Below are 6,580 nucleotides of genomic sequence, written 5' to 3'. Positions count from 1 at the left end.
ATATATATATATATATATATATATATATATATATTGTGTGTGTGTTGTGTGTGTGTGTGTGTGTATAAGGTTGCACATACTATTGGCGTTAATACGTTGTATCTGGCTGGCAGATATCATGCGTATTTTACCGACACGCACGGCATTAGTAATAACTTTAATACATGTAGAATTATATTATGCGAATCACGTCACCTTACTGCACAATTTTTTTTAATGCTTGACAATGTAGTGATTGGTTTTCACTACAATATTAGTATAGATAGAATGCGCTTGGCCAAGGAGTTCACAACATTGCCATCCGGAAGTATAACGGACCAACACACAAACTCTGTGTAACCATGAACTTTTATAGTCTGGTGAATACAGTTTAGTGAGAACAACTCACAAACGCGGATGGCAAAAACAATAACAAAGGCCTGAGTGACGTCATCTGCATACTATCTATAAGCGGCTGATGATATGAATACACTTAAAAGCTGAACGCAACGATACTATGTTTTTGTTTAACCAACATGAGTTGGCTTAATATTGAGTGACTCGCATACTTTTTATGAGAAAATAATAGAGCACAAGGAATCTATAGCAACAACTATCGCTGTATTGCTTCAAAATATAAATCCTGGACTTTATTTCCCTAGTAAAATCTGATGTGTCTTGTGAACTCATTTGATTAAGTTTTCCCGTATTAACTTTTTTGTCACAATAGCCAATTCGAATAAACTGAAAAAATCAGTTTAAAGTCATATAAAATATCTGATCTAAAATTGTTTTTTTTTTATAATTTTTATAATCCCATCAATGGAGAGAGCGTTATTATCATTCCTTAGGCAAAATATAAATAAGACACATTTCAAAGATGGTATTTCATATGTATTACAAAATCCTACAAGCTTATTGTGATAAAGACTTTAATTCCTGGCGGTGATGAATCAAATGGGCTAAAAATAAATCAAATGTATGTAATCTAAAGTAATCAGAGAGGTTTAGTATCAACCCAATGTTTATTCGTAATGAGCTGCAGTATCAAGTGCCATTTTATCATTACCCCCAAAAATGTGTATAAAATTTTAACGAAAACCCATGACCCCCCCCCCCCCCCCAAAACAAACATTCACACTTTTTTTGGTATCTTCATTTACCGAACGACCCCCCAACACATTGAAAACCACTCATTAAATTTACACACTATTTAAAAATAAACATTTAATAGCACAGTGATAAAAAAAAAAAAAAAGATTATTAGGTAGGACGAAAACATTTGACTATTGATAGTATGCGCTTGGCTAAGAAGCTCATAACATTGCCATCCGGAAGTATGACTGACCAACACACAAAACTGTGTGTATCCATGAAAGTTTATAGTCAGGTTAATACAGTTCAGTGAGCATTACTCATAAACGCGTATGGCAAAAAACAGTAACAAAGACCTGAGTGACGTCATCTTCGAACTATCTATACTCCATGCACTTTACAATTAAAAGCCTTCTGTCAAATATCAAAGATGCGACAAGCAGTCGAGTCGGAAAAGTTGGTTGGTGATTATTTAATCCCCCCCCCCCCTTTTCCACCTGCCCCTCCCATTCTTCATCTTTCATCCCACTCTACCATCCCTTCCCCATCTCTCTTAGAAAAAAAAAAAGGAAATTAAATCAACAAAAAGTCTTGTGTGGCAAAAGCGGCTACCACCTTAACTCCTGCAAATAACACAAGATATTGAAGGTCTGTAGCAGGGATCCCTTTTGTTACTTTTCTAGTTATGAGCAGGTATCGACGTGTACATGTATGCAGGTCTGACATTCGAATGCCATTATGGGCCTAGTTTGATATTGTAATGGGTAATATTTTGTGTCATTAAAAAATCCATTACAACAATGAGCCAATAGTGAATTAGATTATCAGACCCGCAAATAAGTGCACGTCGGCAGGTATATAGAGACCTGAAGGTTGTTCCGAACTTGGAACATATTGCAAGGAAAGGTCGAGAATCAATAATATGACTAGGCTAGACTTTTGCCAGTTGAAAGCGATGAAAGCCACGCACTACGACATATTATGGGATTTATTTAATTAAATTTTTAATCAAATAATTAATTAATTTATTTGTTTATTTATTTATTTATTTTTTACTTGTGTCGACATTCCAACCCAGTACTGTGGGGTTATTCTAAATGATAATCTAAATTGTTACCGTCTGCTTTCGTCTGCTATCTGTTGTGAGATGTTTTGCACACATCATATGGTGTTTTCCAGTTTTAAATAGGAAAGCGATCATCTGATAGATAGGTCTTAAGTCTTAATTCTTAAGTCACGGATTTGCTGAACCTGTCTATCTCTCTATGACGACTTTTGATTCGCAATGCGAATTTGAAGAGCAATAAAGCACATTTGCTCTGTAAACACTATGATGATGATAATAATAATAATAATAATAATAATAATAATAATAATAATAATAATGATGATGATGATAATAATAATAATAATAATGATGATGATAATAATAATAATAATATAATATAATAAATAATAATAATAATAATAATAATAATAATAATAATAATAATAATAATAATAATGATAATAATAATAATAATAATAATAATAATAATAATAATAATAATAATAATAATAAATAATAATTAATGATAACGATAATTATATAGTATATCCCAGAAGGTAATTATGTCACTATACTCCAAAGACGTGCCAAAGGCAATTATGTCAATATATTGCATCGCATCACTTGACAACAAAATGCATTATTTTTCAAACGCTTTGTTAAAATTGGAAGCAGAAGTCTTGATGTCACATCTCCTCTCTTCCAGTTATAACTCAATGGAGGTGCGTAACCAGTCCTCTGTTCCAGTTAAAACTCTTTGGAAGTGTGTAATCAGTTCTCTTCCAGTTATAACTCATTGGAGGTGCGTAACCAGTCCTCTCTTCCAGTTATAACTCATTGGAAGTGTGTAACCAGTCTTCCAGAGAACTAACAATGAACAGGTTTCAGATTGAATCATTAAGTGCATGACTATTTTAGTAGTAGGATGTATATGTAGATTCTTATAATTGCATGCCGTAAAAGAGCGAGGATGGATATGATCTTTCAAACTATCAGTTGCACAAGGCATGGATCCAGCCATCCGAAGGACTGGTTTCACAAATCCAGGGAAATTGGAACCAATAATTTGACATCACATTATTGTTGGTTATTGTGAGTGATGCTCAGGATCTGTGGGCTGTGTAATCCGGGTGATAAGCATGTACTGGGGTGGCTTCTGTTCACGGTAATCGGTAAATACCAGTCAAAAATAAAACCAATGAAATATTTTTTCGACTAGTTTTAACAAAATATTCGACAAATGACGTAATTTTCAAAAGAGTATGCATTGTATGTTGATTGAATAACCTGAGACTCATTCTTTAAGACAGAAGTAAAAAAGGCAACCATGTAAGAACTTGCCAGATATAGCAACAAGACATTACGGGAGAACCATCAAATTGACCATAAAAAAAATAGAGCACTCTAAAACCATTAGCTAATTATACTATAATAATGCCCATCCTCTAGTCCACGAATATCAGTCACAGTTGCTGCAGTGAATGGTCATCGTTATTTTACTACAGCAACGACAACGGATGCCAACGCACGATAACGACGACGACGACGACGATGATGATAATGATGATGATGATGACGATGACGACGATGATGATGATGCTGATGGTGATGATGATGATGATGATGATGATGATGATGATGATGATGATGATGATGATGATGAATATTGGGTCTAAAGTTTATCCGGAAGTTAATATATTTTCGACAATAATCATCAGCTGGAGCACAAAAACTGTATATAAAAAAAGGAAAAGAAATGAATTAAAAAAAAAAATCATCGTAACAAACAAAATATTATTATTATTATCATCATCATCATCATCATCATCATCATCATCATCATCATCATCATCATCATTATTATTGTTATTATTATTATTATTATTATTATTATTATTATTATTATTATTATTATTATCATTATTATTATTATCATTTTTAGAATTATTTTCATTATTTCATCATTATTAATGTCGCAACATTAAAAATGATTAAATTTGACCCAGTTGGCTAAAATTAGATTTTGATGAGATGTTTTCATGTGACCAGCCATTTGACTGCATAAAAATTGGCAGGAGAACTACTTGTTCTGTGTTTTTTCTTCAAAATAAGGTATTGTGTAACCCGTGGTATGGTTAAATATATGCCCATAAATAAACTTTTAAATGCATTTTTTTTTGTCAAAACTCCAATTTTCGCCACTAAAAACCTAACTCATCCCTCAATTTTCAATTAATCTTCTTTAAACTTTCTACAACCGCAGGTCCTCTAGAAGCTGGATTTTCGAAAAAAAAAAATTTAATGAGTAATTTGCAATTATGTAACCTTTTTTCAAGGGGAATAATCGAGTTATAAATTTGAACTTAATTTTTAAAATTTCTAATTAAAAAATCAAAAGTCGGTCTTCTAGAGCCTCTTTATTTATCTTTTTTCTACCTCTGGCCAAAGTATTTTGCCAATCGGTTTATAAACAAAAAAAACTTTGACTTTTAAAGAATTGTTGGTTATTTTCCAATATGGCGTCGTTTCCATAGCAACGGGCATCTTTTTTCGAAAAAAATTGTATGCAGCCGTCCTTCACAAACATATATATTATGCCTGTGCACAGAAATTTAGAATATTTCATGTAATTAAAAAATGGCTCTTTAGTGTCGCTACGCCCCGCCCCCCCCCCCCCATCTTTATACAATTGACTGAGAACTATTCATTGAAATGGCTGTCTAAAAGCAATAATAAACAGTTGAATGACGTCAATTTCGTTCAATCTTTAGTGTTTTAAATGCAGATGATATTGATGCATTGCGTCTATCTAAAAATGTACAACATCCGCCATCCGGCTGTAACGTCCCGACACAAAACAATGTATAACCTTAAACGTTTATAGATAGTATGAAGTTGATGTCACTCAGGTCTTTGTTATTGCTTTTTGCCATCCGCGTTTATGAGTAATTCACACTAAACTGTATTATCCAGACTATAAACGTTCAAGTTTACACACAGTTTTTTTTTGTGTTGGTCAGTTATTTTTCCACATAGCAATGTTGTGAGTTTTTTAGCCAGGCTTATATTATAGATAGAATGCGCTTGGCCAAAGAGTTCACAACATTGCCATCCGGAAGTATAACGGACCAACACACAAACTCTGTGTAACCATGAACTTTTATAGTCTGGTTAATACAGTTTAGTGAGAACAACTCACAAATGCGGATGGCAAAAACAATAACAAAGGCGTGAGTGACGTCATCTGCATACTATCTATAGCCTGATTAATACAATTTAGTGAGAACTACTCATAAAAATCTCTGGCTAAAACAATAACAATGAGCTGAGTGACGTCAATTTCGTTCTATCTATGTAGGACCCTGTCAAGTTAGTAAACATTCTTTCGCTCATAATTTTTATTTTTATATTATCTTAAATGTCGCAGCTTTCTATCATCAGTTGGGAGATTACTTCTCACAAAACTCTCTTTGACAGACTATAAACTTTTAAGTTAACACATTTGTGTATTTTGACGATTGTTATTTTGGCGGGTAGAAATGGCGTGTATATTATTTAAACACATACCGACTATGTTGTTTGTTTGAGCTTTTATATAGTGCAATATCCACTAAAAGAGATTTATAAAGTGTCCCTGACCAACAACAACACGTAACATATAAAACGAGACATGACGCCTGATAGGGGTTATTACAATTTTTTCCGACAGAGACAACGCTGTTAACGGCCAGATATTCATTTTACACCTGAGTACGGTGAGAGAATGTGAATAAAGAGCCTATTCCAAGGAATCAACTATGCGCCGAGCGAGACTCGAACCCAGGACCTTCCGATCCGAAAGCGAGTGTCATACCACAAGACCACATAACGGACTTGAGCTTGATACCCACATACGGAAGTAGTCCCTTACTTTCAAGTCCTGATATTCATTTTAGTCTCGGTCTATATCATAATAAGACAGACGATTGGTGAGTACTACTCAATGTGTGTGTCTGTGTGTGTGTATGTGTGTGTGTGTGTGTGTGTGTGTGGTTCATTGGGTAAAGCCATTAACAAATGCAACAGCTTAACAAACTACAAATTCTATAGATATAATTAAGTTGACACCACTCGGGCCTTTGTTTTTTGTTTTTTTTGTCATTCGCGTTTATGAGTAATTCTCACTAAACTGTATTAACAGACTATATATGTTTATGGTTACACACAGTTGTGTGTGTTGGTGTGATTGATCTGGCGAGAATAAATGGATTTTAGAGCATTACTCAGCGTATTTTAGAGATTTTTTCCGCGCCACCTTCTTCGTGATATTCATTACAAAATCAATTTGTCGACACTATTACTTCTATGTTCAACGTGGAAGGTCTACAATTTGCGTTACACCTTAAGAAGGAGATCGGAGAAAGGAATGGAAAAAGTCCCCAACAGGTAAGAAAAACTTTTATTCTGTCACATTTCAAA

The sequence above is a fragment of the Berghia stephanieae genome, chromosome 1, assembly GCF_034508935.2.
Source record: "Berghia stephanieae isolate SIO BIC M18660-M18661 chromosome 1, UCSD_Bste_1.3, whole genome shotgun sequence".
NCBI classification, from domain to species: domain Eukaryota; kingdom Metazoa; phylum Mollusca; class Gastropoda; order Nudibranchia; family Aeolidiidae; genus Berghia; species Berghia stephanieae.
The sequence above is the reverse complement of the archived record's forward strand: the minus strand, read 5'-3'. Positions refer to the sequence as shown.